We start from the raw sequence: 23,898 nt of genomic DNA on the forward strand, positions 1-23,898 counted from the left end.
ACATATAAATGGAAAAAATGAGATTAGTAAAGTTGAATGGTTTCTGGTTGCAAGTAACAGAAAAACTGATTGACTAAGTATAATAAAGATGTCTTATTTAGAACAAAGACCTTTTAATAAGAATAATGAGACTTTTTTATTACAAAAAGTTTTTTGAATTCTTTAAAATTTAAAACAAAAAAAACAAACAAACAAAAGCACACTTGCATGGTTAGCTACACCCTGAAGGAAATTCACAATGATCAAGACTAATTGCCTTCCTTGGTGAGGCTCTGAGAACTGAAGACCAAAAGGATACTCGGATTAGGGAAGCAGAGGCCAAAAGAGATGCTAAGATTCGGGAGCCAAAGGCAAATAGGAAAAGGTATCTGCTGGTACTGGCCAAGGCGCAGTAGGACTGCAAGCTGAAGAAGGCCGTGTATGGCTTCACGGTCAACAGCCATAGAGCACAGGATGACCTGGCCTATGAATTTCAGGTGGCTAAGACTAAACAAGAGATAGGGGAGCAGTGGGTACAGGTCAGGTGGTAGAGCAGAGCTAGCAGGTGGCAGCGCAGGAGCTGGAAATAGAGAAGAGCTGGAGGCCAGTGTTTGGAAACCTGTGGAAGCCGAGCACTACAGGCTGGAGTGCCTAGCAGGGCCAAGAAGTCTGGGATGACTATGTAGGCAGAGGCAGAAACTGAGTCTGTGTGGCTCTGTGAAGAGGTTAAGGCCTTTTCAGTAGTGGCTGGAGCCCAGGGCTGATGTTGAGCAGATGACCAAGGAGGCAGAATCCTTCCATCTGTACCAGGAGTTTGCTCAGCAGTTCTGCTGTTAGAGAAGCTCCCAGGTGGCAGAGGAGTTTAATGGTCTCTTGATCCTGGATAAGATTGCACTAGTGTCCAATGGACGTGAGGCTGTGAGGGGGGCCAAGGTGAGGGGAGGATGAACTGGACATCTTGAGCTGCCTGCAGGAGAGCACGGAGGGATACACAGGCCTCAGCATCTCCCAAGTGAATCATCAAACTTCACCAACAGCCTGAGCTCACAGTCTTCTTTGATCCCTAGCCTCATGGCTCAAGGTAGCTGAATGGTCTCCAGACTGCCTACGCTTCAGCTGGGCTCCCTGAGCATGTTCTTTGATAGTGGGTATATTACCAAGACTGCCAGGCCCGGGGGTCTCATGCCAGCCTTCTGATTATCCCACCCCATTCCAACTTTTTAAACTGACTTCCTGATTTAAATAGACTATTTCTTTTTTTCTTCTTTATGTTATTTTTCCCCATCAATACTTATCTCCCCACACCCCCTTCTCCCTCCACCCACCTCACCCCCAAATCACCACACTGTTGTCCGTGTCCATGAGCACTTTCTCTTTTTTTCTCTCTTTTGCTCTATCCACTACCCCGCTGTGGGAACCATGCCAGGCCCTGGATAATCAAGGCCAATGGGAGCCCAAAGGCCTTGTTATCAATACACCAAGCAAGTGCCCTGACCAGAAATAAAACCATAGGTTCATAGGTTGATGCCCAACCACTGAGCCATGCCAGCTGGGCAACATTTTTGGATATATATTCTTTATAAAGAGAGCTCCTTTTTATGGCTCAGTGGTTGGGCATCAACCTATGAACCAGGAGGTCATGGTTCAATTTCTGGTCAGGGCACATACCTGGGTTATGGGCTCCATCCCCAGTGGGAGGCATGCAGGAGACAGCCAATCAATGGTTGTCTCTCATCATAGGTGTTTCTATCTCCCTCTCCCTTCCTATCTGAAATCAATATTATCAATAAAAGTATATGTTAAAAAATGTTATGTTATATTATATGTAATGGTAAAATATTGATAGCTTTAGCCTGACAGTGAAAACAGATAAGGATACACAATATCACCATTAGTATTCAACATTATAATGGAAGTTCAAGTGGGAGCAAAAACTGATGTTGAAGGATTGGAAAGAAAAAGTAAAACTGTCATCTCTATATATAAGTATAAAAATTTTAAAATAATTTACAGACAAAATAGTATAACATAAATAGACATAGCAAGGTCACTAAATATAAGGTGTTTATTAAAATATACAATTGTAATTCTTTGTGTGACAAGCAAATTTATAGAAAATAAAATGAAAATGAAAAATGATCACTTCAATAACATGAATAGCAGAATACATGTAAGGGATGAATTTATTTAAAATATATAATACATCTTCATAGAACTTTTTGAAAGAAAATTAAGATCTAAATAAAGAAGAGATACCCAATGTTATTTTATTGGGAGATTCAATATTATAAATATGTCAACTCACCACAAAATTGATTCAGGATTCTATGTAACCATAGTCAAATATCAGGGTTTTTTGCGTTCTTTTATTTCTTTTAAAGAGTGGATTTTTAAATTTGAAAACTATTATGTATAACCAAATGGCCTAAAGTATTCAAGAGAATCTTAAGAGGAACATAGATGGAGGACTATTATATATCAATACATTTTATGTTTAATGTAATTTAAAAAGTAGAGTGTAGTTGGGATAGAACACAATGGAAAAGCCAAAATTAGATAAATGCATTCATGGTCATTTGTTTTATCGCAAAGTTTATACTGTGAAGCAACTGAGTAAGGGTTTTTTTCAATAAACTAGGCAGCATTAATTTTGTGTACATATAGAAGAAAATAAAATATAATACCTATTTGAAATCATTCACAAAAAGAAATTCTACATAAAATGTAAAACAACAAATATACTAAAATCTATATAAGATAATATGAAAATGGTTTTGGATTAGGAAAAACTGCTTCATAGGATATGAGAAGAATTGTGTTTATATTAAAAAAAAAGAATAGGGACCATTAAGAAGGTAACAAGAAGAATGTATTTGTCAATATGTGTCACCAATTAATTAAAGAGTCTATTCAGAATATATGTTAAGAACTTCAAACCAATTTGAAAAACCAACATCAAGACATAAGATTGGGTAAGAGCCAACAATATATAGTACAGGAGGATATCAAAATGGCCACTTAGCATATAAAAATATGTTCCCGTTATTTAATAGAAATAAAAAGTCAAATGATAACAATATATCACTTCTTTCTCCCTACTCCAGATAATATACTTAAGGGAAAGAAAAAAATCTATCTTGGTAAAAGTGAAAGGAATATAGATTCTCAAGCATTTCTTGTGGGAGTATATATTGCAAACACTCTTGAAGACATTTTAAATTAACTAAATTAAACATAGACAGAATCAGTGCTCCAGCATTTCAAATGTTATATATATGAATTCTTTAAAAATGCATGCACATGTGCATCAAGAGAAATGCAGTGGTCTTCGTTTTAATAATGTCTTAGTTAAAACAATTAAAATATCATTAACAATAGAATGCATAAAATTTTGTTGTATAATATTTATAATTGAATACTGTACATCATGTATCATGTAAAAATAATATATAACCAAATTTCTGCTACACACAAAAACATAGGTGAATCTGACAAAAAAAAAATCCTAATATATACAAATCCTGGGACCCTCATGATCAGAGGCTCAACCAAATGGAAGTCAGTCCTGCAGTTTTTCAGGCTGCTGAGGGGACTGTGAATCAGGCCCGGAGAGAGGCCTGAAGAGAGAAACAAGGTCTGATCCGTAGCCTCTGTGGCAGCTGTTGATCAGCACTTGCCTCTCTTTTTCTCACCAGCAGCCTCACCTCCATTTCTCTCCAGACTTCCACAGGGGCTGCGGATCAACCCCGCCTTTCTGATCAGGCCCTGTTGATAGGCCCAGAGACACTGACTGGCATAGATACCGACCAACCAGAACCAAATCTAGGTCAACTGTGAGGAGTCAATGGCTGCCTAGGAGGCAAAGCTTTTGACGCTGACTGATATAGAAACCAACCAATCAGAACCAACTCTGGGTCAACTGTGAGGAGCCAATGGCTTCCTCAGAGGCAGAGCTTTTGACACTGACTGGCATAGAAACTGATCAATCAGAACCAAATTGACCAGCAGAGGAGGACAGTTGGGGGTGAGATCAAGTCGGCAAGTAAGGGCAGTTAGGGGTGATCAGGCAGGCAGAGGCAGTTAGGGGCGATCAGGCTAGCAGGGGAGAGCAATTGGGAGCGAGATCAGGCTGGCAGGGGAGGGGCATTGGAGAAGAGATCAGGCCAGCAGGGGAAGGCAGTTGGGGGTGACCATGCCAGCAGGGGATGGCAGTTTGAGGCCATCAGGCCAGCAGGGGAGGGCAGTTGGGGGTGACCAGGCTTGCAGGGGAGGGCATTTAGGGGCGATCATCTGGCAGGAGAGCACTTAGGTGTTAATCAGGCCAGCAGGAGAGTGGTTAAGGGGTGATCAGGCTGGCAGGCAGATGAGTTGTTAGGAGCCAGCAGTCCTGGATTGTGAGAGGGATCTACGACTGCCAGTTTAGGCGCAATCCCTTGTAGATCGGGCCTAAACCGGCAGTCGGACATCTCCCTAGTGGTCTCAGATTGGAGAGGGTGCAGGCTGGGCGAGGGACAGCCCCCCCCCTCCAGTGCACAAATTTTGTGCACCGGGCCTCTAGTCCTATCTAATAATAGACAAACATGGTAATTAATCATACCTCCGACACACTTCCCATTGGCTAATCAGGGCAATTTGCAAATTAACTGCCAACCAAGATGGCAGCCGGTAGCCAGGCAGCTGAAGTGAACAGGAGCTTCTTGCTCCAGTGAAGGAGGAAGCCAAGGTTCCCCGCTTGTCGCTGCCGGCCTCTGAGCTGCACTCTAAGAAACAATGTTGCAATTATAGAAGCTAAATAAACCCCATGATCAGCCAGCCGGCCCAGCTGCAGTTGCAACAGTGTTTCAATTATAGAACCCAAACAAACACAGATACCTGCTTTCAGCAGCCGAGGTCTCAGAGCTGGAGCCGAGCCTCAGAGCTAAAGCTGGCTCTCAGTTCCAGTGACAGCCATAGAAGGTAAATAAATCCCAGAATAAAAAAGAAAAAAGAAAAAAAGGAGAGGTTGGGAGTTTCAGTCACCTGCCAGCCTGAAAATGGCCGTCAGCCCCTCATCCAGACTGGCCAGGCACCCCAGTGGGGAACCCCACCCTGAAGGGGGTGTGACCAGCTGCAAACAGCCATCATTCCCTCAGCCAGGCTGGCCAGGCACCCAAGCAGGACCCCCACCCTGATCCAGGACACCCTTCAGGGCAAACCAGCTAGCCCCCACCTGTGCACCAGGCCTCTATCCTATATAGTAAAAGGGTAATATGCCTCCCAGCACCAGGATCAGCGGAGCCGCGAGGCCTCCTGGCACTGGGATCAGCGGAGCCTCCCAGCAGCAGGATCAGCGGAGCAGCGAAGCCTCACTGCCCCTGTGTCAAGCGGAGCCGCAAGGCCTCCCAGCACTGGGATCAGCGGAGCCGCGAATCCTCCTGGCCCCTGGAGCAGCTTGACAGGGGACAGCGCCCAAACCCCCTGATAGCCCTGCTCTGTGTATGACAGGGTGTGGCACCCCAAACCCCTGATTGGCCCTGCTCTGTGTATGACAGGGTGGAGGCACAACCTCTTCATCGGCCCTGCCCTGAGTGTGACAGGGGGGAGTGCCGCAACCCCCTGATCGTCCCTGCTCTGTGGGTGACAGAGGGCGGTGCCCCCACCCCCTGATCCGCCCTGCTCTGTGTGTGACAGGGGGCGGTGCCCCAACTCCCCTATTGGCCCTGCTCTGTGCGTGACAGGGGGTGGAACCTCAACCCCCCCATCGACCCTGCCTTGAGTGGGACAGAGGGTGGTGCCCCAAACCCTCAATCAGCCCTACCCTGAGCGTGACTGGGGGTGGCATCGCAACCTCTCGATCTGCCCTGCTCTGTGCTTGACAGGGGGCAGTGCCCCAACTTCCCAATCAGCCCTGCTCTGAGCCCGACCAGGGGCTGCACCTAGGGATTGGGCCTGTCCTCTGCCACCTGGGAGCGGGCCTAAGCCAGCAGGTCGTTATCTCCTGAGGGGTTCCAGACTATGAGAGGGCACTAGTGGGGCTGAGGGACACCCCCCCGCCAGTGTACAAATTTTTGTGCACTGGGCCTGTAGTCTGTATATATAAAAGCCTCTCTCTATATATAAAAGCCTAAGCGACCAAATGACTGTATGGCCGAACGACTAGTCACTGTGATATGCACTGACCACCAGGGGACAGATGCTCCATGCAGAGCTGCCCTCTGGTGGTCAGTGTGCTCTCACAATGGGAGTGCCGCTCAACTGACCAACAGGTGCCAGACCAGACACAGGCTCATGGCTGGCGAGAGCCGCTCTAAATCGAGACTAACTGGGTGCGAGCCCGTGGCAGGCACAGCAGGGCCAGGATGAGTGGAAGCAGCAGGCAGGACTAGCAGTCTGACATCTCCTGAGGGGTCCCAGATTGAGAAAGGGCACAGGCCAGGCTGAGGGACCCCACCAGTGCACAAATTTGTGCACTGGCCCTCTAGTATTGTATAAAGAATCATGAAAGAAGAATACATGTCACTGTGTATGATCTCACTCACTCAACTTTAAGAGGGGGAAAACACAGCAAACACTGTACAGTATTTTTTCAATATGTGATTAATTATAGCAAAAAGCAAGATTATCATTTTCATAAATGCCCACTTTTTAAAATATGTTATATTTATATAAATATAGTAAGACAGCTCTTTAGAATACATGATAATATGTATAAATACAAGTTTGTATGATTGTATCAAATCCATTTTTCTAAATTTCACATATCTAATATTGACACTAATTTCTTTTCTTTTTTTACTTGGGCTAGAAGATAAGTAATTATATTTCATTCTCAGTGATCACAATGAAAACAATCACCAACTCTTGTCTCCTTAGATATAGCACAATTGCATTTCCTCCTACTATATCTTTTATGCTTCAGGTCCTCAAAGAATCTTTTGTATAAATCTAATTTTGTCAATGAGCTCCCTAGCTGACCTTAATGCTTTTTTAAAATTATAACTGAATAGCAGAGTATCTCATAGTGATGCAAAAATCATGGGATCGGTATGAGAATTGGTCTTGTCTGGCATATGTGTCAGGATTAACTAGTTATGCTGACATTATGACCTGCTCCCCCAACTGTAGTGATGCATCACAATACATTTCATTTTCCCATGACTCGAAGGGTCTGCTTACTGTTCTAAGTCAGGAATTCAGAAGGAGAATGCTTATCTTGACAGGTCCTTGCACAAACTCTGTAACAGGAAAGAGGTGGATATAGAGAATTACAGACTTGACCCCAGCAGCTTCTAAACAGTGCCAGGGGTTACTTTTACTCACAGTCCAATGATCAAGTAAGTGATATGGCCACATCAAACTTTAAAGTATGTGGGAAGTGCAATCTTGTGTGGCTGTAAGTAGGAGCTTGAGCATACTAGTATTTGTAGGAGTCTTAATTATTACAATATGCAGATTTCTTAAATTTGAACCTATGAGTAATATATGCTAAGTCTTGCAATTTCCTAAAATGTATTCATTATATTTTTTGAATATGTTTTAAAGAGTGGACACAAAATCATCAAATGATTTTTAAATGGTTCTGTGGCCCTGGCCAGCATGGCCCAGTTGGTTGGCGATCGTCCCATGCACAGAAAAGTTGCTGGTTTGATTCCCCAGTCAGGCACATGCCCAGGTTGCAAGCTCAATCTCTGGTAGAGGACATGCAAGAGTCAGCCCATCATTGTTTCTCTCCCCCCCTTTCCCTTTCTTTCTCTCTAAAAATCAATATAAATATTTTTTAAATAAAGAGTGCTGTATAAGTCATATACATTTTTATTAAATTTATTGGGTGACATTGGTCAACATGATCATATAGGTTTCAAGTGTTGGTTGGTTTCTATGTAACAAGATCTGTATATTGCACCATGTGCCTACCACCCAAAGTCAAATCTTCTCTCATCACCATATATTATATATTTTTAAAAAGATATCTTATAAAGGCTTATAACTATGAGAAACAATTTGTTGTTGTTTTTTTTTAAATTTAGGTACAGTTATAATTTATACAGTAGTATACCACAAACAAAGAGTATTATTTGTTTCAATCTGTCTACTTATCATATTAAAGAAATAAAGATATTGAGGATGCTGTGTTGCAAAATACCTGAATTGCCATAGTAATATATTCAGTATTAAAATGCTAACTTCTAGATGCATTTGCTATAGTAAAATAATTCCTTATATGAAGGTTTTTTATCCTCTTCACTCTTCTAGATAATTAAAAAATAATTATGTCAACTGGCCGGTGTAGCTCAGTTGGTTGAGTGTTGCCTCATGCACCAAAAGGTCACATACCTGGGTAAGGGGCTTGATCCTTGAGGAGAGTGTGTAGGAGGCAGCCATTCCATTTCATTCTCACATTGATGTAAAAACATTTTTTAAATCATATATATATGACACAATATTTGACACAATATATATGACACAATATATATGACACAATATATATGACACAATATTTGCCATTGATTAAATTGCAAATATTGCATGAATTTTGGGACACCCTATGTGTGTGTGTGTGTGTGTGTGTGTGTGTGTGTGTGTGTGTATTTGTTAGTGCATATGATTTTGTGTATGTTGTATTTTGATGATGTAATATAGCTAATAAATATATTTTGGATTTTTTTAATTACATTTATTGAGGTAACATCCTATCTAATAAAAGAGAAACATGGTAATTGGTGTACGACCGCTGCCCTTCCCATTGGCTAATCAGCGAGATACGCAAATTAACTGCCAGCCAAGATGGCAGCCGGCAGCCAGGCAGCTTGAAACTAACATGAGGCTTGCTTGCTTCAGTGACGGAGGACTCCAACATTCCCTGCCTGCCTTTCCGGCCTCTGAGCTTGCAGTTTAAGAAACATTGTAACGGCCCTGACCAGTTTGGCTCAGTGGATAGAGTGTCGGCCTGCGGACTGAAGGGTCCCAGGTTCGATTCCGGTCAAGGGCATGTACCTTGTTTGCGGGCACATCCCCAGTGGGGGGTGTGCAGGAGGCAGCTGGTCGATGTTTCTCTCTCATCGATGTTTCTGGCTCTCTTTCCCTCTCACTTCCTCTCTGTAAAAAATCAATAAAATATATTAAAAAAAAAAAAAAAGAAACATTGTAACAAATATAGAAGCTAAACAAAACCCCAGAAACCTGCTTTCAGCGAGCCTGGGATTTCAGAGCTGGAGTTATACATTGTTTCAATTATAGAACCCAAACAAACCAGATACCTGCTTTCAGCAGCAGAGGCCTCAGAGCTGGAGCCAGAGCTAAAGCTGGCCCAGAATAAAAAAAGAAAAAAGGAGAGGTTGGGAGCTTCAGTCGGCCTGAAAACAGCCCTCAACCCCTCACCCAGACTGGCCAGGCACCCCAGTGGGGACCCCCACCCTGATCCAGGACACCCTTCAGGGCAAACCAGCCAGCCCCACCCATGCATCAGGCCTCTATCCTATATATTAAAAGGGTAATATGCCTCCCAGCACCGGTATCAGCGGAGCCGAGAGGCCTCCTGGCAGCGGGATCAGCGTGACAGGGAGCAGTGCCCAAACCCCCTGATCACCCTGTGGCTCTGTGTGTGACAGGGGGTGGGGCCACAACCTCCCTATCCGCCCTGCTCTGTTCATGACAGGGGAAGGCACCCCAACCCCCTGATCAGCCCTGCTCTGTGCCTGATGGGGGGAGCTCCCCAACCCCCTGATCGCCCTGCGGTTCTGTGTGTGACAGGGTATGGCGCCCCAACCCCCTGATTGGTCCTGCTCTGTGTGTGACAGGGTGCGGCACCCCAACCACCTCCCCAACATGGGCCCTGCTCTGTGTGTGCCAACGTAGAGCCTTAACCTCCCCATCGGCCCTGCCCTGAGTGTGACAGTGGCGTCGCCCCAACCCCCTGATCCGCCCTGCCTTGAGTGTGACAGGGGGTGGTGCCCCAACTCCCCTATCGGCCCTACTCTGTGAGTGACAGGGGGGAGCTCCTCAACCCCCTGATCGGCCCTGCTCTGTGCATGACAGGGGAGAGCTCCCCAACCCCCTGATTGACCCTGCTCTTTGCGTGACTGGGTACGGAACCCCAACCCCCTGATGGGCCTTGCTCTGTGCATGACAGGGGGCAATGCCCCAACCCCCCTGATGGGCCCTGCTCTGTGCATGACAGGGGGTGGTGCCACAACCTTCCCATTGACCCTGCCTTGAGTGTGACAGGGGGCGGTGCCCCAACCCCCCAATCGGCCCTACCCTGAGAGTGACTGAGGTTGGCATCGCTATCTCCCGATCTGCCCTGCCTTGTGCATGACAGGGGAAGGCGTCCCACCTCCCCATTCGGCCCTGTTTTCAGCCTGACTAGGGGCTGCACCTAGGGATTGGGCCTGCCCTCTGCCACCCCGGAGCAGGCCTAAGCCAGCAGGTCGTTATCTCCCGAGGGGTCCCAGACTGCGAGAGGGCACAGGCCAGGCTGAGGGACCCCCTCTCCCCCCCGAGTGCACAAATTTTTGTGCACCTGGCCTCTAGTTGGTTAATAAAATTATACAGGTTTCAGGTGTACAATTCTGTAATATATCATCTGTATAGTGTATTTTGTGTTCACCAGCCAAAGTCAAGTTTCCTTTTGTCGCCATTTATCCCCTCTGATCTGACATTTAAATACCAGATTTTCCACTTGAATTATAGCCCCCTACAGTACCAAGTATGAGAATCAGAAATGGTTGGTACAAGAAAAAACACCTGGGTAGTTCTCTGGGGTCTATTGATTTTTCCAGGGTTGGCTGTGTTGATAAAAAGCTTTAAGCTTTATTTCCTTAGTCTCCTTATCCTTAGTCCCAGGTGTTAGATAGACTTTTATTTTCCTTCTCATTTTATATGTGCCTCAAGTTTATCTGTCTATAGCCTGTTGGTTGTTTGTTATGGATTCTGCTAGGCTAACTTTATAAACCTTTTAGACTGGATGGGGATTTGGTCTTAGAAATGTATTTCAGACTGAGTTTCTTATCTGTATACCCATAGATCAGCCTCAAAAGTGCTATGTGAACCTGTTATCATTATTATATCTTGATATCTACTCATGGTCTAGCCTCCGTCTTATTTTATTTAGGATCCATTTATTTCAGGGACCTTTACTTTCACACTCGTGACTCCTCCTAAATGAACTATTAATCTTTATTATTATTGTCCTGGAAATTGAGATGTAGATTAATTGTGATTCAGAACTATCAGCATTATATGTCAAAACTTTTTCTTCTTCATATCCTAAAATTTTGAGAATGGAAAATAATTCACTTCCATTTGATTGGTAAAAACTAACAAAATACTTAAAAGGAAACAAAATACATATAATTTATCCTCTATAAAATATAAACAAAACCAACATTGAAAAATATTAAATATCAGTTCATAAAAGTCATTTAAATTTAAACATGGTCAAAGATATATATTTTCTATTAAAGTTTTATTTTGGCCAAAGATTTCAAGATGCACAATTTCATTGACTATAAATAAGAAATATATTTTCTAATACATTCAAATAAGAACCAGGTGAGGCATTGAACCTCATGTAAAGTAACATAATAAATAATAATTATCTGATTTACAATGATGTAGCAATATAACTTCTAGTCTACCTTCCAGTGGGTTACATACAAGTTTCCTTCTATCAGAAAGCTTACCATCTGATTTGATAAAGGCATACATAATTGACAAGCTTCTTTTTTTTAGATTTATGTGTTTCAGAGTAATTTAAATTACATGGGACAGCCAGGTAACAATGGTCATGTAATGTGCCTCTAAAGAAATTACACTGAAAATTATCATCATTTTAAAAAAGTGGAACAGGACCGATATCCTATATAATAAAGAGGTAATATGCAAATTGATCATCATACCCTGAAAAGATGGCTGCCTATGACCAGGCCAGCAGGGGGGTTAGTGAGGGACTACCAATGACTGAACAAGCAGGCTGCGTGGGGCAACCAGGCTGGCAGGGGAGTTAGTGAGGGACGACCAAATGACTGAACAGCAGGCTGCGTGGAGTGACCAGGCCAGCAGTGGGGTTAGTGAGGGATGACCAAACTACTGAAGCAGGCTGTGTGGGGCGACCAGGTAGGGAGGGGGGTTAGTGAGAGATGACCAAATGACTGAACAGCAGGCTGCGTGGGGTGACCAGGTAGGGAGGGGGGTTAGTGAGGGGTGACCAGATGGGCAGGGGGGGCAGTTGGGGGCAACCAGGCCAGCAGGGGAGGCAGTTGGGGTGACCAGATCAGCAGGGGGAGCAGTAAGAGGCAACCAGGCTGCCGGAGGGGTGCAGTTCGGGGCAATTAGGCTGGGGGGGGCAGTGAAGGGCAACTAGGCCAGTGGGGGCGGGGCAGTTGAGGTGACCAGGCCATCAAGGAGGGGCAGTTAAGGGTGATCAGGCCAGCAGGCAGGTGAGCGATTAGGAGCCAGTGGCCCAAGATTTTGAGAGAGATATCCAACTGCCAGTTTTGACTTGATCCCCAGGATCGGGCCTAAAATGGCAGTCGGACATCCCCCGAGGGGTCCTGGATTGGAGAGGCTGCAGGCTGGGCTGAGGGACCACCCTCCCCCCATTTTGTTCATGGGCCTCTAGTATCTACATAATAAGTAAGAAAGAAAGGAAGCAAATAGGTGAGCAGGATGCTCCTTTAATGATCCTTTTTGAGAGGTAATTGATACTATAGAATTGGCCACGGCACTCCACTTCTAATTCTAATAAAGTTCAAACATTATACCCTTAAATATGTCAATAGTAGAGCCCATTAGAAGAGAGAAGACAACCTTGCTACCATAAGTCTCCAGAAATGCTATTGAGAACTTTGTAGACCCTTAGACCCACCTGAAATCAGGAATTGTGCCCCAGAGGAGTCTGTGTGATATTTTGATTCACCTGAGATATTGTTAGAAATGCAAATTCATGGGTGAACGCATACCAACTACATCATATTTTATAGAAATAGTAGACAAGGATCTATGTTTTACAAAGATTACATTTGACTCTTAGAAATAAAAACGTTTGAGATTCACTAAGCTAATGGGTTCAAAGGCATGTTTGCATTAACCTGGCTGAATTTCAAACACATTAAGGTAAGTACATTCAGCCAGATATGAAAGACTACATGCTGAGTAATTGCATTTTTATTACATTCAATAAAATGGAAAAATACCCTATGTAATAAAAGGGTAATATGCAAATTGACCCTAACAATAGAACGACTGGGAATGACTGGTCACTATGACACACACTGACCACCAGGGGGCAGACGCTCAATGCAGGAACTGCCCCCTGGTGGTCAGTGCACTCCCACAGGGGAAGCTCTGCTCAGCCACAAGCCAGACTGACTGCTGCCAGGACAGTGATGGTGGCGGGAGTCTCTCCCGCCTCCTGAGCAGCACTAAGGATGTCCGACTGCAGCTTAGGCCTGCTCTCCGCTGGCAAGTGGACATCCTCCAAGGGCTTCGGGGCTGCCAGATGGATGTATGACTGCCAGCCTAGGCTCAATCCCCCAGGGAGCAGGCCTATGCCAGCAGGTGGACATCCCCCAAGGGGTCCCAGACTGCGAGAAGGCACAGGCCGGGCTGAGGGACCCCCCAAGTGCACAATTTTTCATGCACTGGGTCTCTAATATATATATATATATATATATATATATATATATATATATATATATATATATATAATCGTTTTTTTTTTTTTTTTTTTTATTTTTAAAGGACAAAAAGCTGTGGTCTCTAGGAACTGGAAGAAAAGATAATGAGATTGACTTAAAGCTCAACAAGTACTTTAAGCATTTGAGTCACCTGAAATTATCATTGTAATTATTTTCTATGTCAGAAGAAAAATTTATTAGTATAATTTTTTTAAAAAAACAGGACACATAGGCAATCTGAAGCTAAATAATTTGCCCAAAGCAACAGTAAGTAAATTTTAATTAACATTATTTTTATAGCATGTTTTTTATCTCAATGATATACTATGTAGAATTCATATTTAAGTATAAGATATGCACAATAAAAATCACCAATATATTAAGTGTAATATTTGATGAGTTTTGACATAGGCACATAACCATGCAATGATCACAAAAAAATATGGAATGGTTCCATCACCTACAAAATATTCTTGAACTTTGAGTCAATCTCATTATCTTTTCTCCTAGTTCCTTGATAGCACAGCTCTTCATCCTTTATTTTTTCATTTATATTGTTTTTATTTTTATTAAATGTATTAGAAATGCAATCATTAAGCATGTAGTCTTTCAAATCTGGCTAAATGCTCTTATCTTAATGTGTTTGAAATTCTGCCATATTGTTGCAGTCTGAGTAGTTTTTTCCCCATTTTTCAATATTATGCAAATGTATTGATATGTTATGATTTATCCATTCACCAGCTGATGGATATATGAATTATTTATACATTTGAGCATTATAAATGAGGATGACTTAAACATACCTATGCACATTTTTTTGTGGAAGATTTTTTTTTTATATTTCTTTTAGCTAAATATCTAGGAATAGAATTGCTGGGTTTTATGATAAGGCTATGTTCATATTTATAAGGAAAAGCTCTTTTCCAAAATGTCAAGGGTCATTGATTAAACTAAAATTTATTTATATTTTGGAATCCAAAGGACATGGAGACACCACTATTTTAACTGTGAAGCAGAGACAATTAAATGTTGATGGCATTTCCTCATTATAAGTAATGTTTATAAAACTCATGCAAGCCACTAGCTAAGGAACAAACATTTATGTTAACTCCTTCCTCAATATTTTTATTACTTTTCAGTATGTTTTAGATAACATTCACTATATCTTAATTTTAATTTTTATTGCACATAACATCTATGTAATGCAGATTAAAATATATAAATAAAACAAGAAATGGTGAAAAATACTGTGTTTCAAAAGTATACTTTGCTTTCAAAAATATTTTCAAGTGTGGATTGTTCAAGTATTTCTCTCCCCAAACTGTCCTAAATAATACAGGGTATAGAGTAGTGGGAAAACAACAGGTAGCTTCCTTCTTATAAAATTGGGTTTAAAAATTCTACTCCTCTACTTCCTATTAGTTGTGTGATCTTGCAAAGACCAAGTAGCTTCTCTGATCTTCAGTTTTTGGTGTGTGACACAATGTCAATGAGCTAGTTCTGAGAGGCCCTGAAGTTTAAAAGTTAAAAATGGATAAAGCATTTCTCCACACTGTCTGCTACACTAGTAAAGCACTATTAACACACACATGTATGTGCATGCAAACACACACACACACACACACACACACACACACACACACACACATTCATACACACAATTCAGCTCCATTTTTCTTTGGGTGCTCTTTCAAATAGATTATTTCTTTCTTAATCCCCAATGGGGTCGGGGAAATAGGTTGATCAACAAAACAAATTATATGTGTGTGTGTGTGTGTGTGTGTTTATGTAAATACTAGAGGCCTGATGCATGAAATTCGTGCAAAAGTAGGCCTTCCTTCCCCTGGCTGCCGGCACCAGGTTCCCTCTGGAACCCGGGGCCCAGGCTTCCCTCATAGCCCCGGCTTTGTCCAGAAGGTCATCCGGAAGGACGTCCGGTCTAATGAGCATATTATGCTTTTATTATTATAGAGATGTGTGTATATGTATTTATATGTGCATGTATAGATATTAGCAAATAGTTTATATATATTTCACATTTTTGCTTATATTTAGGTAAGTTTCCTATGTTCACTAACAAACTTCATTAGTGAAATAATATGTATTTGAGTTAAACTATTTTTTAACTGAGATGTCATGTTAAAAAATATGGTATCTTTTGAGTTATATTTCAGTCTTTTTATTTTTTTGTCAAAAGTTATATTTTTGTAATATCAAATAGGACAATAAAATAGAGAATTTCCTAATGTCAAATTATACAATTATACTAGAGATGAGAGTACAATGATCTTTTGTAAACCAACTATTAAGATAAAAATGCATATGATTCCTGTTGATGTCTGATTGTCTAATTATCTCAGGAAGTTGTGATAAAAAGTTCTTAGTCTTATTTTAGTGTATGCTATAGGATAATTGGAAGAATTTCTTCATATGCTTATATAAAAAGAGAAGCATACTAAAATTTTATAGCAGTTTCTAAGATGTTTATCTTTAAAACAAAATAGAAACCTACATAATTTTATTAACCAATGTCACCCCAATAAATTCAATAAAAATAGAAAGAGACATTCACTATCAAAATAAATTAATTCACAGGAAAACTATTCTTGTAAGCTGTCATTTGAAGTAATATATCCACAAAGCAGTTCTCAAATTATGTATTCACACTACGTTATTATAACATTTGACATCTTCCTTAGCTCATTATCTATTACACTACTACAATGTCTGTTTTTGTTCATCAGTTTATGTTGTTCATTATATTTCATAAATGAGTGAGACCATGTGATATTTATCTTTCTCTGACTGGCTTATTTCAATTAGCATAATGCTCTCCAGTTCCATCCATGCTATTGAAAATGGTAAGAATTCCTTCTTTTTTACCTCAGTGTAGTATTCCATTGTGTCAATGTACCACAGTTTTTTAATCCACTCATCTGATGGTGGGCCCTTACGCTGTTTCCAAATCTTAGCTATAATGAATTGTGCTGCTATGAAAATAGGGGTGCATATATCCATTCTGATTGGTGTTTCTAGTTTCTTGGGATATATTCCTAGAAGTGGAATCACTGGGTCAAATGGGAGTTCCATATTTTTTTTTTTTTTGAGGAAACTCCATACTGTTTTCCACAGTGGCTGCACCAGTCTGCATTCCCAGTAGCGGTGCACAAACAGATCCAGAGACAGAGAAGCATTGTTCAAACCGTCAAACCTCAGAGGGAAGGCAGGGGAGGGTGGGGATAAGGGAGAGAGATCAACCAAAGGACTTGCATAAATGCATATAGGCCTAACCAATGGACATAGACAACAGGGGAGGGAGGGCATGAGTGGGGTGTGGAGGGGGCAAAGGGGCGATAAGAACACATATGTAATACCTTAATCAATAAAGAAAAAAATAAAAATATAACCAATGACAAAACTCTCTAGGATGTAGATTCAGCATCTGCTCACTGTCTTAAAGGAGGTTAAGTGATTGTAGTAAAGATGAGGGGCTGACACGTATCACATACATGCATGAGCACATAATTTCTACTTTTATAGCTGTTTCAACATATGAGGTGTATTGGAGAAGTCAGTGGTAAGAGACCTTTTTGTCAGACCCAGATAGGATATGAACTGACTCTAAGTAATAAAAGTGAGTAGAGAAAATTGAGACAACATGACAACTTTCAAGAAAAAGACAAGCATACTATGAGATACTGTATAGAGAATTGTGTGGCTCCGACAGAATAGAACATTAGCAGGTATTTGTGAGCTCAGGGACTGATGGGTTTTAAGGAAACATGAATTCCAGCATGGACATCGTAAAGATTTATAATTCAGAAAGACCAATTCACTCTGATAATGTTGGGAGTGAAGACAGCATTGACAAAGAAGAAGAAAAATAAAACTGTTGTGTATAAATAATATAATTCTGGCCATTTACAAAATTCTGCAAAACAGTGGAACTCTAGCAAAATGAGACAATGAATAGATAAATAAGTACACACTATTTGTGCATATGTCCACTTAGGAAAAAAAATATGTTCAAGATTTGTTCATGTGTTTTACATAAAAAAAATATCTGGAGTTTGGTATTTATGTGAATTATCCATTTATTTCTTCCTTTAGAAATATTTACATTTAAAATATATCATCTCCCAATATGAAAAGGCTACAATAACTGGTGCTAGCTTCACATTTCAGGAACTTTCAGGAGTGCCAGGAAAGGGAAGTAGAACACCTGGCCATACTTCTTTGCAGTCATTACCTGAGGAAATTAATGAAAAACTGCACAGATGGGAATGTACCTAATGGAAGACTGATCCAACATAGAATGTAGTAGAGTATTATCAATATAGGAATGATTTAATAAACATGATTGATTGTCTCCCTGCACAATAACCTATCTATTCTCTCAAAGAAACACCATTAATTATACAACTGCATTTTAGTGTCCCAGAAGTTTTTCACATACATTTGTAGATTGACTTTAGGTTTAACATGCTATTATTGATGGGAAGATACTGGACTTAGGTGGATAAATATAAGTTATTTTCTGTGAAAAGATACAACTAACAAGAAAGAAGTTATACAGGTGAATATAGTTAATAATCCACTATATAGAGATTCCTCAAGACTTTGGAATGTGCAATGTGGTATTACGTTTTTAAAGAAGTAGAAATTAATAAGATCTTAGAGTACATTAGAAATTATTCTATATTTAGCCAGAGTCTGACTATGAATCATTTTGGCTACAGACTGAAATGAAATTAAACTTTAAAACATATTATTTGTCTCTACTGAAAATGTATTTTTTTAATGTATATATGTAGTATATATTGAAGGCAATTCCAACATGGGGCATACAAAAGACATATAATTCATAAAGACAAATTATAACTACATGTATGGGGTCCAAATGAAACTAATGACATTGCATAACCCTTATTATTTATGAACATTATATTGCATGTGCAATAGAAATGTAAAAATATACAAAGGAATAAAATAATACAAATAATCATTAAAACATATATTAACATAAATATAAATTTGAAATAAAGAAATAAATGGTAAAATTGCTGCACTGGAAAACTGGGATTGGAATTACTATCTTAGAATTAAAAAGTAAAGAGAAAGGAAGAAAGAAAGAAAGAGAGAAAGAAAGAAAGAAAGACATATGGATTAATTTGTTGAGTAGAGAATTATTTAGTCTACTAATGATTGTAGTTCCTGAAGAGAGCACAATCTATTTTAATATTTTATGATAATAATAACATGAGAGAAAATATGATTTTGGACCCTATTAGATTTTTACCTGAAATAACTTTATATAAAGATATAATATTTTAAAATCAAAATTATAATTTGATGATATTTAAACATAACTAAAATATTCTAAATATTATCTAGAAAAATAAATTCCCTTAAATATAGATGGTATCTTGACATAGAATTGTAATTATAGGGGAATCTATGTTGATAATAACCTCTAAAATTTCCTCACAAATAAAAATAATTTAATGAATAATATGAATGTTAAAATAAATATCTGTTTAAAAAAAAGAATAATTTTTTAAAAATACCATAGATTAGAGAACATTTAAGCAGAACATAACTGGTTTTATAATAAAACATGATAGCTTAAACAATATCACAGAGAGTAAACCCCTGTATTAAGTAATAAATTATTTTGTGAAAACAAGCAAACAGTATTATTGGGAAATATAAATCTATTAACCTTCCATTACACCTTAAAACAAACTCAATTTCTTGTTGATCTGTGTTTGTCTGAAGTTATATTTTCCTCTCTCAGCTTCTTACTAGATGAGTTACATTGTACATGAACTGTGTGTGTGTGTGTGTGTGTGTGTGTGCATTAGAAGAAGTTTGTGTTTAAGCATTTTGGTGAGGTGGGATTATGTGATCTCATAAGAAGTTTGCAGACATCTCATACACCTTTGACGTTCTTGGACTCCAGGGAGGGTTTGCAGTTACTTGGGCTGATGGACGGCTTCCATGAAGCATTGAGGATGAAGCTCACACTGTAGATCTGAGAGCAGACTGACATCTCTCAGGCAGATCCCGGGGTGAGGACCTTGAGAAAGTCACCCACACATGTTGAAAGTATCCTTGCATTACACAAGAATAGACTATTTCTGTCCTCCAGCTCTTTATTGCAGTGAGGGAATCCACTACTTATATTGAACACTTAAATGAGCTTTTTTAAATGTTTTGCCTTTGTGGGGCCCTGTCTAGACTATGCCAGATGCTCAAGGCCAATTGGAGTATAGAGGCCTTGTTCAGAGTATGCCAGATGTTCAAGGCTACTCTGAGTGTGGGAATCTTAATCAGTGTGCCCGTCTATAACCCAAAGACTGAGGCCTCTATTTGGCAAGAAACCTCTTTTCTCTAAGAAGTATAAGTTATGTTACTAACCAGCCGGCAGCACACGGTTGCTCAGATAATGGCTGTAGGTACAGAGGCTGCTGCTCCTATGTAAGGCTGGACTGCTTAGTGTAAGACTACTGACCAGCAGGTAGGGAGCTGCGTTGTGAGGATAATGAATTACTGACCAGCAGGCTGCTGCTACTGTGTGGGAAAGATGTATCATTAACCAGCCAGTGTGCAGCTACTGTATGGGACTTTGCTGTTGAATAACTGCTTGTCTAGTGGCTCCTTGTTAGCAATGGCTACATGGACACTGGTTTCTACAATAAAGACTCTCTTATATACCCACAACTTCTCATGGCTTCTCCATCAGATACCTGGCACCCAAGGGGGTCTGGTCCCTGGCAGAGGGGCTTGGACTGGAGAGTTGGCATAGTGGAGCAGGATGAAGGAACCAAGTTCCTGACAGCCTTTAATTGTCAGCAAAGCAACACAGCTATGACTTTTGATGGTCAAAAAGTCTTCCATCAGTAGTGTTAAAAAGATTAAAATGTTAATAATTAAATGTGTAAATTAAAGGAAGGAAACTAAGTTTAGCAAGTTTAATTGTTTCTATTGAGGCAAAATAAATGGAATGATTAGAAAACATTTTAAAGTTGATAAGATATTTTAAGATGTCTCACTATATTGCTAAGGTATATATGGTGAAAATAAAGAGTAATGCCCAGTTTGTAAACTCAATAGATAATCAGTCACATGTAGGTTTACATATGTTTTATTCATAATTGTCAAATTTGGAAGCTAACAAAATGTTCTTGAATAGCTGAATGAATAAACAATCCAGTAAATTGATATCAAAATTTTAAAAGTGTACTCTTCCAAAAACACCAAAAAGATATTTAAACATTAACGAAAATACCAATGTGATAGAGCTGAAGTCTTGAAATCAAAGTAAAAATAAATCATAATATAAATTATCAATATTATTTAAAATGAAAGTATTAAGTACATGGGAATAATAGAGATCAGTATAATATAATGAATGAATAAGAAAATTTAATGAAACAAAAATTGATGACATTCATGTAATAATAAATATAACTAAAATAAATCAGTATATAAGATAGTTATTTATAATTTTCAATAAACTTCATAAAATTGTATCTAGCTTAATAAAAAATGGATAAATCACAAACACATAACATAAGAATTGTTACGACTAACTACAAAGATAACAGCCAGGGAAAGGAAGGCCCCAATTGGCCCTGATTGCTGGCCAGGCCTAGGGACCCTACCTGTGCACAAATTTTGTGCACCAGGCCTCTAGGATGTGTATAATATGAGAACCTAAGGACAGATAGGACCTGATGGAAGAGATTCAATTAACATAAAGAATAGATATAAGCCCTGACCGGTTTGGCTCAGCGGATAGAGCACCAGCCTGTGGACTGAGAGGTCACAGGTTCGATTCCGGTCAAGGGCATGTACCTTGGTTGCGGGCACATCCTCAGTAGGAGGTGTGCAGGAGGCAACTGATCGATGTTTCTCTCTCATCGATGTTTCTAACTCTCTATCGCTCTCCCTTCCTTTCTGTAAAAAATCAATAAAATATATATTTAAAAAAAAAAAAAAGAATAGATATAAACATTCCTTGTCTGAATAATCACTTGGAGCTACATATTGAAATGGCATAATGAGTGTCAAGTCAGACTAATGAATAAGATGCATAATTAAAATTAATATATATATGTGTATATATATATTAAGCTCAAAAGGGAGAGTATTGTTTTATCATCTTTATATCAAAGAAATGTGTTCACAAAATAAAGAAAAGCAGTAATATTATGATTTATAATTGGAATAAGGGATATTAGTTGATACTAGAAATAGCTTTATAAAATGTGTGAAGATAAAGGTTTTTAAACCAAAAATCTTATATTCAGAAAATATATATTTTATATAGCAGTTTTTAAAAAGGCATTATTAAGTATACCAATATTCTGTAACTACATTACCTATTACCATGTCTGGGGAAAGTTTATAAGAAAATACTCTCTATAAAATAAATTTAAACAAATCAAAGGGTCCCAAGAAAAGAGAAAATAAATTGTTAAAGAAACACAATAAACTATGAACCAAGAAAATGCATATATCATAGACAACAGTATGGTGATTACCAGAGAGAAAGGGGGAGAGGGAGGTAGAAGAGGGTAAAGTAAGGATAAATAGGGATAGAATGATCATTGATTTTGGGTGGTGAACACACAATACAATATACAGATGATGTATTATAGAATTGTACACCTGAAACCTATATAATTTTATTAAGTAGTATTCTATGTCACATCAAAAAGTAATATTTTTTTAAAAAGAAAGAAAATGTGTGTATAAGTAGAAGGGCTGATGGTAGAGACTGCACTCTGAATATCTGTTAAGAAACATACTTGAAAATATATCATAAATAAAAACTTAGTAATAGCATAAAATAATATTAACAATTATTCAGATACATTATTCCTGGGTTTGGAATGTAAATAGCAAAAATTATCTTAGTTTTTAAAATTTAAATAATGATAATGATAGTTTAAAATAGGATACAGTGGGGCCTTGACTTACGAGTTTTTTTTTTTTTTAAATATATTTTATTGGTTTTTTACAGAGAGGAAGGGAGAGAGATAGAGAGTTAGAAACATCGATGAGAGAGAAACATCGATCAGCTGCCTCCTGCACATTTCCCACTGGGGATGTGCCCGCAACCCAGGTACATGCCCTTGACCGGAATCGAACCTGGGACCTTTCAGTCCGCAGGCCAACGCTCTATCCACTGAGCCAAACCGGTTTCGGCAATTTAATTCTTATTAAATTGGTAAATATAAGCATAATTAAAAATGTATTAGTCTGATATTGAGAGAATAGATTTCTTTGACTCCTATATTAAAAACCTAAAGAAATCATTCATGATTTTAATGATACATATTTAATATTTATGTTTGGCAGAAAATATCCTAAAATTAAAAAGTAAATAAGACACTAAAAAACTAAATTACAAGGAAGTATGAATATATAACATATATGTATTCATTTATAAAGTTATGGAAATTTATTTGCTTCACCAAAAATTGAGCAAATAAAGAAGACATTCATCAGAATGTTTGTGGTGAAGAAAGAACTGCCTCACATTCATCAATGACAGCTGACCAAAGAGCCTTCAAGGTTACCACTTGCAGTATATGAATAAATTAGACATATCTCATTCACCTTCATGTTGTGGCTCAAGTGTAGCTAAGGGAAGAAAACTGGAGAGTTATTGTGTTGGTAGATGGTAGTGTTGACATTTTTCCTGATAGTAAAGTGCCCCACAAAACTTTTTGAGACAGAATCTGAGGTAGAAAATAGGTCTATTTGGTGGCACATGTTCAACATCAGACAATTGTGCTATTAAGTGGCCCTACAGATTCTTTAATAACCAATACATGTGTCCTACCTGAGAGCCAATGCATATAGATATCAGATACGCACTTCGAGCAGACGGCCAAGGTAAACTAGCTTATCAAAAATAACAACCAAGAATGCTTACAACCATACAAAATTTAATTAGTGTGACATAGGTTAATAGAATAATATAGGTTTCAAGTGTACATTTTAATGACACAAGTTCTGTGCATTGTCACCGTGTGCCCACCACCCAAAATCAAACCATCTCTGTCACCATAAAATTGGCCCTGCCTACCTCCCACCACACACCACACCCCTTTCCTTTTGGAAACCACCATACTGTTGTCTGTGTCTATGAGTTTCAGTTTTATATCCCACATATGAGCGAAATCATATGATTATTAGGATTTTCTGACTGACTTATTTCACTTAGCATGACATTCTCGAGGTCTATCTA

The 23,898-nt window shown here is 39.4% G+C and overlaps 1 pseudogene; it reads left to right on the plus strand.

Moving 5' to 3' along the window:
• The first annotated feature begins 207 nt into the window (after positions 1-207).
• On the plus strand, positions 208-1,021 carry LOC118650036 (annotated as a pseudogene).
• Positions 1,022-23,898: the final 22,877 nt, after the last annotated feature.

The sequence above is a fragment of the Myotis myotis genome, unplaced genomic scaffold (genome assembly GCF_014108235.1).
Source record: "Myotis myotis isolate mMyoMyo1 unplaced genomic scaffold, mMyoMyo1.p scaffold_m19_p_3, whole genome shotgun sequence".
In the NCBI taxonomy this organism is placed as follows: domain Eukaryota; kingdom Metazoa; phylum Chordata; class Mammalia; order Chiroptera; family Vespertilionidae; genus Myotis; species Myotis myotis.